Raw genomic sequence first — 13,060 nt, forward strand, 5'->3', positions numbered from 1 at the left:
TTGGATGAACTTTTTGCAAAATATAATAATTGGCAGTAGATTTATTAATGAGTGCGATAAATATTAAGTACCAATTACACTCATGCACCACCTAACAATGTTTTGGTCAATGATGCACCGCATAGATAATAACGGTCTCATAAAATTATAATGGAGCTGAAAAATTCCTCTTGCCTAGGGACACTGTAGCTGTTGTAACATCACAGAGCAATACACTACTCACATTTGTGGTGATGCTGGTGTAAAGAAACCTACTACACTGCCAGTCATATAGAAGTATAGCACATACAATTATGTACAGTATATAATACTTGATAATGAAAATAAATGGCTATGTTACTAGCTTATGTACTTATTATATGTACTTTTACAATTGTTTTTGAGTGTACTCCCTCTACTTGTATTTTTTAAAAAGTTAACTGTAAAACAGCCTCAGGAAGGTCTTTTAGCAGGTATTCCAGAAAAAGGCATTGCTATCACAGAAGACAGCTCCATGCATGTTACTGCCCCTGAGGACACTTCAGTAACAAAAGGCATACAGGTGGAAGACAGTGATAGCGCATATCTTGATTCTGTGTAGGTCTATGCTACTATGTATGTCTGTGTCTTCATTTTTAGCAAAAAATTTAAAACTTTTAAAAACAGAATAAAGCTTATAGAATAAGGATATAAAGACAAAAACTATTTTGTACACACTATACAATATGTGTTTTAAGCTGTGTTATTATAAAACAGTCAAAAAGTTTTTTAAAACTTAAAAGTTTAAAAAGTAAAAATGTTACAGTAAGCTAAGAGTAATTTACTATTGAAGAAAAAAAATTTCTTATAATAGCATAGCCTAAATGTAGTGTTTATAAAGTCTTCAGTAGTATGTAGTAATATCCTAGGCCTTCACACTCACTCACTCACTCACTCACCCAGAGCAACTTCCAGTCCTGCAGGCTCCATTCATGGTAAGTGTTCCATACAGGTGTACCATTTTTTATCTTTTATACCACAGTTTTACTATACCATTTCTATGCTTAGATACACAAATACTTACCATTGTGTCACAACTGACTACAGTGTTCAGTACAGTAGCACACTGCACAGGTTTGTAGACTAGGAGCAATCGGCTATATACCATCTAGCCTAGGCGTGTAGTAGGTGATACCATCTAGGTTTGTGCAAGTGTACTCTATGATGTTCACACAATGACGAAATTGCTTGATGAGACATTCCTCAGAATATATTTCATAAATTGCTTAATGAGGCATTCCTCAGAATAAATTCCCATTGTTAAGTAATGCATTTTGCTAGGTGTTGTGAAGAATTCCAGACTGAAAAGACTGGGGTGTCATTCCTCAAAGCCTGCAGTCCGGAACAAGAGACACACACCTGATAAGAACTCTTTTGAAAGACAATAATTACTGTGCTAAAAGTATAAACTACTGTATAGAGAAAGAAAATATTAATTGCAACCAATGGCTCAGAAAAGCCTTCTTGAAAGACATGGGGTCTGCCCGACCCCACAAGAAGCTATGAGGAGAGCTGCAATCCAGACAAAGGGAAAGTTGACTTAACAACCCCCTTCCACGGGAGGAACAGGCCTCTCATGTAACTGGGCCTCTGGAGCTTGGCAAGCGTATACTGTGGAATTTAAGACCTATGGCTCGGTGGAGATCATTGGGAAGACTCTGGGATTTAGATTACAGAGTTTGGGAGTGTGGGGATGCTTTGCCCCATAGGTTATCAGGATTATTTCAATCTTAAACAACCATGGCTGTGGTGTTTGACCTACTATATAGAAAGACACACGAATCCACTTGCATACATATCATAAGGTATCCCTATCCCTCTTTCATTTGTTTTATTTCTTTAATCTACCTAAATTAAGACCTGAAAACTCAAGATCTTCCAAGTCATGAGCCCCATAAGAACCCATGGCTTCCAGGCAGAGGGGAAAGATACCACCTTTTCTATAAACTAAGATGGCAAAAGAATTGCCTAGAAGCCTAGTCCAGGTGCTGTTTTCTCAGCTACTCAAAGAGATCCTTCTTGCTCCTTTAGGAAAGGGGGATTCCTAGACCTCTTCAAACCTCAATCACCCTGGGATGCACAGATGCCAAGTCTCGGGTGAAATCCTTAAAATCCCCGCTTCCCAGGGGTCAGCGGCACCATCAGCAGCACCGCAGTATAGAAGTTCCGGTCCTTCCAGCTGCTGGGATTCTCAGCTTGAACTCTTCCAGGAAACAAGTTCCTCTCCGCTTCTCTTGCGAAATTTCGCGGACCGTCCCGCCCTTCTCTGGCTTCTTATAGCAGCCAGAGCCACAAGCCCCAGCACTGAGCTGCAGGCGCCGCGAAACTTCTCTCTACCCGCCCGGCCCGCGGCGCGCACCGGCTGCGCAGGACGCTTCCTCCTCGGAAGCGCCTCTCCCACAGGTGGGTCACTTTTCGCCACAAGGCTCCCGTCCCTTATCTGCCTCAGCTCACCTCCAGTCCCTGCTGCTAGGACCCCACTGCCCAGCCCACTAGCACTGAGGAACAGGTGCTTGCAAACTCCCCGCCGTGCCCTGGCATCCCTCTCGGGGAAAGTCACCTGCGGCTGCTCCGCGATTCGGCAAGCTTCTAACTTCCTGGAGTTTAACGCTCACCCCTACCACAGGGTGCAGAGAAGTCCATAGGGGGAAAATTAGGGGATTAGATTCTTCTCTGCATCTTACTTCTGGATTGGCGCACTCTTGGGGCGCCCATCAAAAAGCAGGCTGGAAGAATGTGGCTTTAGCAATCTCCAAGGTCTCAGATCCGAAGCTGCTTCTTGACCAGTAGCTAAAAATTTGTCCTGATACCTGCAACCACTTCCATCTTTGATCTTGATTTAAATTTCCTCATGCAATTTAAAGGTTACTTTTCTGGAGGAAGATTGTTCAGAATGTTATTTATTGTGAAGAGTAAATAAAGCTTCAGTTCTGTTTGTTTGTCCAGAGACAGAATTTTATTATTCTTTTTCCCACCTCTAGATGGTTATTTAGGAAATTTCTTTAAAAGATTGGTGTACTGAGGCTGGGCACGGTGGCTCAAACCTGTAATCCCAACACTTTGGGAGGCCGAGGCCAGTAGATCACTTGAGGTCAGGAGTGCCAGACCAGCCTGGCGAACATGGTGCAACCCAGTCTCCACTAGAAATACAAAACTTAGCCAGGCGTGGTGGCAGGTGCCTGTAATCCCAGCTACTCAGGAGGCTGAGACAGGAGAATCGCTTGAACCCGGGAGGCAGAGGTTTCAGTGAGCTGAGAAAGTGAATTGGATAGAGAATGGGAGAGGGAAGGGAGAATACTATTCCTAGTTCTATAATAACTAGAAGCTCAATATCTCAGCCTCAGTTTCCACAGATATAAAATAAAAGGCTGGCTGTTGGGCCAGATGATCCAGAAAGTTCAACTCTAACAAGGTGAAAAGCTGTGACTAAAGATGCCTGCAAGTTTGAAATATATGGAAAATCTCCTTAATGCTACAACTATAATTCAGTGGTTACTTTTTTCATAATAATGCAGGTTCCACTTTTATAAGGAAACTCTCCAGTTATGGGGGGAGAGTCTCTTCCCACAGGAGCATCTTCAAGTTCTACCACATTTATCATTCAGAAAATACTCTCAGCTTACAAAACCATTCTTCAGCCTTGCTATGTGAGAATGCCCTATTCCCTACAAACGGCAGTCATCTAAATGTCACTCACATGAGAGAACATTTTTTTCTGATACAGTAGGTATAATTTTATAAAATGGCACATTTATTTGAAGCAGTAACTTTTCTGAGATATGGCCTTTTACAAGGTCCCAAGTTTTTCAGAATGCTGTGATTTAGCACAATATGAGATTTGACCTACATGTATTCTACCTGCATGGCAAACACTGCCAACCCAGAAAACAGGATGAGACACTTCCTATGTATCAGGCTCCAAGGTTGTAAAGTAAATAGTACATGTGTACAGAGAAATTGGGTCATAGCACTTTTTCTATTTGGTAACATTTTACGGTTCCACTGAGGTTCACATTGTTCACATTGTTGAAGTTCACGTTGTTCAGAAATCAGGTGTACAAGGCCTGGCCCCTGGCTGAAGAACAATTTCCAGACTTCTGTCTTACTAAAGCTTGCTAACTGTTGTTTAGAAGGAACTAAATAGACTTTTTCAGCTTGTTAAATTAAAAACCTTAGGCCTTGCACTATGTGTGAACAATTTTAAGAAAAATAAGTTATGGAATTTTATATTTGAAGAAACTCAGAGTGGTCACTCTGCGTTACTTTGTCTCTTGAAGGACTTCCCCTGAATCACCCTACTATTATTCTGTTATTAAAAGGTTATAAATTCTCTTTTTAAAGGCTGGGTAGCTGATTCTGTTGTCACTCTCAGAAACACATTCCACTGTTTTAGGATCCTTACCATCTAGTTCTCTTCATAATTAATTTAGACATGTTTATCAAATGCTACTTAAAAATCATCTTTTTTTTGGAAAATATTGGGAAAACTGGTAACTTGCTAGCAACACACACACACACACACACACACAAGCAGCAACACAGTAGTCCTTCAAAACCTGAAGATTGGGCACTTTGCTAGGGCACTTTGTAGCTAAGTTTTCTCCGGGTTGTCCTCTGAGAAGGTCATTTGCTAGTGCCTGCAGCTACATCTACCAAGAATTCATACTATAACAATGCAGAAGAGGATAGGGATAATGACGTTTTCTGTGTGGGGTTTTGTTTGTTTGTTTGTTTGTTGTTAGTTTATGCCAGGTAATGATAATGTAAGGTTTACAGAGATAAGACCTCTGAAGTTACCTGTTTGTTCTTTATAGATTTAAAGAGAATGGTTTATTGGTGAATTATGAAAACTTCCTGAACAGTTATATATGCTGTGTTAACTCCACTCAAGATATTTCTAATGACTTTTAGGTCATTTCCGAAGTGATTTGAATTAGCATTTGTCCTTTTGTTGAAAAGAAATCAGTCCTGGAAGAAATCAAACTAAATAAATAACTAAGGAATAATTAATGCATAAAACAAAGCATGCTAAGAAAACATACTTGGCCTACATACATGAACAATTTGTTCCTCCCAAATCATTAAGGAATAGAAAACAGTGGATCCTTGTGCTGTTCAAAGATCCTCTTTCAGAAATATATCCCTGCAAAAGAACACGCTATTCTACTGAAGGAAGCGTGTACACTCCAATTAACTAGGCAGGACATTGACAGCCCAATCTAAATTCTTCTCCACAATGTTCTGAAGAGTTTATTCAGTCATGTGTGGAGAGGTCTTACTGTACTGTACTTTGGCAGTCACATATTTCTATTTTGGGAGGACTTTTTTTTTTTTTTTGTGACTGAGTCTCACTCTGTCACCCAGGCTGGAGTGCAGTGGCAGGATCTTGGCTCACTGCAACCTCCGCTCCCTGGGTTCAAGCAATTCTCTTGCCTCAGCCTCCTGAGTAGCTGGGATTATAGGTGCCCACCATCATGCCCAGCTAATTTTTGTATGTTTAGTAGAGACGGGGTTTCGCCGTGTTGGCCAGGCTGATCTCGAACTCCGGACCTCAGGTGATCCATCCGCCTTGGCCTCCCAAAGTGCTAGGATTACAGGTGTAAGCCACCGTGCCCGGCCAGACTTTTTTTTTTTTTAATGTAGATTATATGATCAATCCTAACATCAGGATAAAGTTCCCTTTTCATCTTAAAAAGAAGGAAAATATGTGCAAAGAGTAATTTTGAAAAGTTAGGGTCTATAATTCTAAATAAAAAGAAGGCTAAAAGATAATTTAATAGAACTATATAGCACAGCTCTTGGAAGGTTATTAGTAGAATACAAGCTAGTCACTTTGGCCTCAGCACCCAATTTTTTTTTTTTTTTTTGAAACAGTATCACTCCTTCACTCAGGCTGGAGTACAGTAGCGCGATGTCGGCTCACTGCAACCTCCGTCTCCTCGGCTGAAGCAATTCTCCTGCCTCAGCCTCCTGAGTAGCTAGAATTACAGGCATGCACCACTAAGCCCACCTAATTTTTGCATTTTTAGTAGAGATGGGGTTTTGCCATTTTTGCCAGTCTGGTCTTGAACTCCTGACCTCAAGTGATCTGCCTGTCTTGGCCTCCCAAAATGCTGGGATTACAGGAGTGAGTGACCGTACCTGGCCAGCACCCAATATTAAAGAAAAAAAAAATGCATTAGGAACAGAGCCAGGGCTCAGAGAGCTGATGGCATCAGCACCGTGGAGCGCAGAAATAGGAAGGGATAATTAACGGTCATCGCTGATTGTTCATCTTCCATCTGTACCTGCTCTTTTTACAGGGTATGAAAACAGTTTTGAACTCAAGTTAAATTGTGGCTGCAAAACTTTTGCACAGACTTTGGAAAACTTCCTTGTTCTGCTTCCCGACAGATTCAAGTCCCTCCTCGCCTGTAGGCTCCCATCCTCTCTGCACATTCCTCTGCTCTGGCCCTTACACTATGCATTGCAACAATTTGATTATATGCTTCATCTTTCCCAAGACCAAAGCTCCTTGAGGACAGGGTCCATCTCGTTTCTCACTTTATCGCTCTTAGCATGGCTATTCAATAAATCTCTGTTGAAAAGAAGGCTTTGCTAATAATACTGATTTTTACTTTTGGAATATGCTTACCTTATGGACATAGTACATAATGAGTATGGATGCTACCTGCACAATGTTAATTAACAGGGTCAAAGTGCAGTGGCAAAGTCCACATTTTAACTTCCTACCATTCAGGGAGAGGCATGAGGTTGCTTTGAACTGTATAGCACATATAAAGTGAACAGTTGAAGTTATTATAACATTTTATTTAAAGCAGAAGAAACTGCAGGAACCTTGGTATTTCCTCATTTAGTGTCCCTATTATGTTGCTATACTGTATTGTAGTTACAAATTTATTTGTAATGTTTTGTATTCTAATTTATTTTAAAGAGTGATATGGGGCCAAACACAGTGGCTCACGCCTGTAATCCTAGCACTGTGGGAGGCTGAGGTGGGCATATCGCCTGAGCTCAGGAGTTCAAGACCAGCCTGGCCAACGTGGTGAAACCACGTCTCCACCAAAAATACAAAAATTAGCTGGGCGTGGTGGTGCACACCTGTAGTCCCAGGTACCTGGGAGGCTGAGGTGGGAGAATAGTTTGAACCCAGGAGGCAGAGGATGGCACCACTGCACTCCAGCTGTCTGGAAAAATGAAAAAAATGTGATATGGGGCCAGGTGCAGTGGCTCATGCCTATAATCTCAGCACTTTAGGAGGCTGAGGTGGGAGAATCACTTGAGACCAGGAATTCAAGATGAGCCTGGGCAATGGTAAGACCCCATCTCTACAAAAAATAAAAATTAAAACATTAGCTAAGTATAGTAGTGCATACATGTAGTATCAGCTACACGGGAGGCAGAGGCGGGAAGATCTCTTGAGCCTGGGAGGTCAAGGCTGCATGAGCAGCCATAATCATGCCACTGCACTCCTGCCTGGGTGACAAAGCAAGACCCTGTCTAAGAATGATATGCTCTTCTCCAGTACCAAAGTACTAAAGTGATTTCTTCATCCTATTCAATTCCCTGACATAAGTGGTACAAGAAATGGGAGGAGATTGAGGAGAAAGCAATTAGCAGGTTGGTAAATGGTTCATTGCAGTTAATAATGAAAGTGTGCCAGTTGCCTCTGGTTTTCATAGTTGAGATCCTAAACTGCACTTACCTTATTTTTTAGGTGTGTCTGAATAACTGTAAAATATGTGCTGGGGGTGGTGGTACACAGATGGGTCCCTGTATCTATCTCCCTTAGGGAGCCAAGATTCTAAAGGTATCAGGTTTATAGCTAAAATTGTGTTGATGCCATGTGTGAGGTAGAGAGGGTCTGGAACCTTTGTTGGGGTAGGGAAACCACATGGATTCTGTTTTCATAAAAATACTTAGGAACCTTGTAAGAAGGGGAGGCCCTAAGGAAATAGATTGATGCCTAAGATTCAGCCAGGACTGGGAAAATGGTATTATCTCATTTATTTATTTGAACAATATAGCACATATAAAGTGAATAGTTGAAATTATTATAATGTTTTATTTAAAGCAGAAGAAACTGCAGGAACCTTGGTATTTCCTGATTTAGTGTCCCTATTATGTTGCTATACTGTATTGTAGTTACAAATTTATTTGTAATATTTTGTAATATCAGCCCAATTATTTTCCCATTTTTGTGGTCACATTCCAGAGTCTTGGGGAGAAGGGCGTAAGAGGCAGGGGAAGAGCCAGTGGTATGTTGGCAAATGGCTCTCTAAGGAAAAAAAAAGTCCTGATTTGTAGCATTTGGTGATTATCATAAGGTAAAAACTCCATGACTGATTTCAAGCTCCTAGCTGGCAAGCTGGCCATAGCCACACCACTGAAAGGCTAAGATTAAAAACCTGAAAACTAGGCCAGGCACAGTGGCTCATACCTGTAATTCTAGCACTTTGGGAGGCCGAAGGTGGGGAAGGGGGCATAGGAGACGTGGAGGGAGGGACTGATCACTTGAGGCCAGGAGTTCAAAACCAGCCTGGCCAACATGGTGAAATCCCGTCTCTACTAAAAATACAAAAAAAAAAAAAAAAATGAGCTGGATGTGGTGGCATGCGCCTATAATCCCAGCTACTCAGGAAGCTGAGGCGTTGAGAATCGCTTGAACCCAGGAGGCAGAGGTTGCAGTGAGCTGAGATCACACCACTGCACTCCAGCCTCGGTGACAGAGCAAGGGTATGTCTCAAAAACTAAAATAAAATAAAAACCTTGAAACTAAAAAGAAAGAGCTATTTATTTTAAAATATTTATCAACTAGCACTGCTCTCAAGCTTGTATATCAGGATATTACAAAAGGTTAGAGGAGAGAATTTCAAGAGCACTTTCTTCCCTGGGGTCAGAAATGGAGCAGCTGCAAGGCCAGATTATGCTCAGCAGCTCCATCTGATGGGTCCCAGCAAATATCAGAGGCATTGGGGCCCTGGGGAGTCCTTGCCTCTCAGTGCCACATTAGAAGTAACCCAAAAGAAGATGAAGTAGGCTATATTCATAAGCATTGCGGACTGCCCCTGGAGATTTCTAAAAATGGTTGGGAGATACCCTAAAGCAGAATGGAGCTCCTCCAACAGCAAGGACTGGGGCTGGGGTCAAGATCCACAACAAAACTGCTGTCTCCAAACTAACTGGCAGTTAGCAGTATTTAGATAACTCCTATTGGCCTTAATGTAAAGATAAATGCCCATTCTTAAGAAATTTTATTTGAACAAAGTTAATTCAAAATTGAAATTACAATTTATTTCCCAAATATCTCTGACCACAATAGACCTAGAAAAGCAAAACTCACTAATGAACACTAAATATTAGGGGAGTTGATGCAGATCATCAGATTAAGCAAATGCTTATATAGTGCATACAAGCCAAATGCCACCAAAGCCATGAGATAGAGCTGTTTTTCTGATAGTGGCAATCCACTGGTCCTGGTCTGACCGGATGCTTAATCTTTGGTGACCCACAGATTTGTAAGAACTTGTTCAGGATTTAATATGTAAATGGAAGTCAAGGTAAATTAACCCAGAGACACAACTGAATCCCTGACCTTGTTGTCATGAGTCCTGGGCTTTAATCAGATAAACTAACCGGCTTGAACAGCAGATAATGAACCTACCTGAGGAAATTCTGGGCCAGAGAATTATAAAATAATCTTAATTTATCTTGACAGATACTGCTGAGATCAAAATGTGGCAACATGTATTAATGAGATTTTTAATTGAACTAGAATTTCAACAAAGAACCTAAATTTAAGATAAATAATTTTCTCCTAAAATACAATTAAAATAGTTAACGTAGATCTCTATTACCTCACTTTCCTCATAATTTATAGAGTGTTAGTAAAATATTACTAACAATCACTTTAGTTGCCGCATATGACATAGTTAGTTCATAGCTAGTTGTTAGTAATTCATGTAAGATATATGTCCATAGAACATTAATGTAAAGATTGCCTTTAATTATGTTGTTGTGACTTGAGGAAACTGTGCAAGTTAAGATTACTGTGTTTTTGTGTGCCATTCTATTATCTAGCATAAAAACTAATCAGCAAATTCAGTTGCTATGGGATACAAAACATTTTCTCACAAAACAATTGAAATAATCAGTTTTTTAGCAACCAACCTGAAGTAGTTTCTTTATGTAGAAAAAGAGCTTTAAGTGATATATTTATATTAATCTATAGCCATTAGTAACTTAAGTAGTTACTAGAACTTATTTTGGAAATCACAAGTTGATGATTTATCATGCTACAGGATTGCTGTAATTTTTACTTAAACTGATGTGATAATAAGAGAATGGGCAGCAATATGAACTTATGAGAAGTGCACATGTCTAAGAAATTAGATGTAGGCTCTGAAAATTAGTTTGGGCAACCTTTTACTCTCTTTAACTCAAGTTCCTCTCCCCCTGGAGTAAAAGGTGTGTGTGTGTGTGTGTGTGTGTGTGTGTGTGTGTGTGTGTGTGTGTGTATGTTTCCAAGAACCAGTTTGATGTAATTATAATTAAAATTTCCAATCAAATTATATTTTAATATCAGAATGGTTTCTCTTAGTTCTGGTTGATATTCAATTAAGAAGAGATACTAATACACAAGCTTGAAGTTTCTTTACAGTGGACCCTGTTCCTCTGACCACATTCTCTAATTCTCACTCAGTTAAAAAGAGCTACAGATATATAAAAGCATTTCATAATCTTTCACTTCATATGACCCAGCTATGAAATTATTTTTAAATGTCAGTAATAGCTTCTTTACTAACCTAGTTGCAAATTAGGCTATTTTAAATTGAGTACAGATTGTCCCCAACTTATGTAAGTTAATGGCTCAACTTAAGATTTTTTGACTTGACAATGGCACAGAGGCAATATGCACTCAGGAGAAGCCATACTTTGAGTACCCAAACAACCATTCTGTTTTTCACTTTCAATACAGTATTCAATAAGTTACATGAGGTAATCAACACTTTCTTATAAAATAGACTTCATGTTAGATGATTTTGCCCAACTATAGGCTAATTAAGTATTCTGAACATATTTAAGGTAGATTTGGCCAAGCTAAAATGTTGGCAGTTTAGGTGTATAAATTGCATTTCTGTCACAATGTTTTCAACTTATGATGTGTTTATTGGGAGGTAACTCCATCACAAATTGAGGGGCATCTGTATTTTTGTAAGGGTTGCCCTTTGCTACCGCAGTTAGTTCATACATACGCACTCACTTTCCCCTCTGCCTGGAAAACTCACCTGCAAACTCCTTCTTGCCTGTCAGATCTCAGCTTGATTTAAGGTTGCCAGATAAAATACATCATGCCCACTCAAACTTGAATTTCATATTAAAACACATTTGTGTTTTTAGTACAAATGTGCACCATATATTGCAGAGGATATACTTATGCTAGAAAAGTATTCCTTGTTTATCTGACATTTGAGTTTAATTGGCATTATGTATTTTTATTTGCTAAATCTAGCAACCCTCACTTGACTGGCACCTCCTTGGAGAGACTTATGCTAAACAATTCTCAAAACTAGTCTCCCTCTCTCTCTCCTCCCAGCATTTTCTATTCCATCACTCTACTCAGAATTCTTCTGAACACTTACTACCATCTGAAATCATCTTATTTTTATGTGTGCGTTGTCCAACTTTCTTATAATAATATACACACACACAGTTTTTGAAGCACACAAATTCAGAGATCAGGCTTAGCACTTTGTAAGGAGATAACATTTTCAAACTCTATGTGAGATCTATATTCTTCACCTCTTTACCCTCAACCTATAGAACAGTATGTGCTACACAACAGGTGATCAATAAATATTTGATGAAGGAATGTGTTAATGTGTATATTAAAATAAAGAATTTGAAATTTATACATAAATATCACCAGGAAGAAATTGCCCTTGCAAACGGCACTACTTCTACCTACAAAGCTAAATTTTAAAATATACATTTATATTTTCAAATGACTTATATATGGCTTAAAGATTGAACTGTCCAAAAATGTTAGAAAAAGCCATTTATTATGGGCATTTTTTTAAATAAACTGTGATCAGTGATCTTTTTAAACCAAGGTCTTCTGATTTTGCTACAGTAATACATACCTGCCAATAAAAGAACATGTACTTGAATGTGAATGTTTGTTATCCCTAGAGAGCCTTGATCTCACTAAATACAGAAATAGCTTAGTGAATAATTGGATACGTTTGTGTGTTCATGGAAGGTTTTTACTTTTTTAATACTTTTTGCTTTCTAATTGTCCCTGGGATATATTAAAGCAAATGCTGTGAATCACAACAAGACTGACATAGTTGCAGAACCCCCTCCTGCCCTTTTGCCTTGTGATGAAAGGGAACATTTGATTGATGGGTTTCGGCTCATTACAAATATGTCATCAAGTCATCAAGGGCTTTTGGGTTGAAATTCAGAAAGAATAATAAAACAGAAGGAAGCACTTAAAAAAAACCCTCCTATTTACAGTCTTTAAATTAAAATAAAAAATCCTGTCACATCTCATACAGTTTGAAGGTGTTATTTGCATTCCAACTGTGGAAGGTGCCAAGCCAGATCTCTGATTTGTGTGCTACACTAGTGGTTGTATGTGCCCAGAGGGGATAGCGTCTGAGGAATTCAGATGTTCGGATGAATGATTATTTCAGAATTCAAAGCTGAATTCTCAAAAAGAGAAACAGGCAGAATGATTTTATTAATGGTTTCACCCAACTGATTAATGACACGTTATCACATTATGCTGTACTATGTGATAGTTGCTGCTAGGGGTACTGAGTAGATGTATAAGTAGATCTGATCAAATTATGATTTCATGGCTCTTGGAAGACAACTCTTTAAGGTTTCCTCGAGAGAGTTACGGAACAAACCTTAACTACAGTTTGACAAGTCTTGAATCTGGCATACTTTGAACTCTCTCTTTTCCAAGGCCTGTACACTCAAACGTACTCATTTTGCCTCTGGTTCTCAAAAAGAGAGGAATTCTAGCTTCTCA

The 13,060-nt window shown here is 39.4% G+C and overlaps 1 protein-coding gene across 1 annotated transcript in view; it reads left to right on the top strand.

The window, feature by feature from the left end:
* Window positions 1–2,155: 2,155 nt before the first annotated feature.
* STEAP4 (STEAP4 metalloreductase) overlaps window positions 2,156–13,060 on the top strand; it is a 30,303-nt gene continuing 19,398 nt past the window's right edge. The window contains exon 1 of the mRNA XM_001104041.5: window positions 2,156–2,421. The gene's annotated coding sequence lies outside the window, so the exon portion shown is untranslated. The remainder of the gene's footprint in view (window positions 2,422–13,060) is intronic.

This window comes from Macaca mulatta, chromosome 3, assembly GCF_049350105.2.
Source record: "Macaca mulatta isolate MMU2019108-1 chromosome 3, T2T-MMU8v2.0, whole genome shotgun sequence".
Lineage (NCBI taxonomy): Eukaryota > Metazoa > Chordata > Mammalia > Primates > Cercopithecidae > Macaca > Macaca mulatta.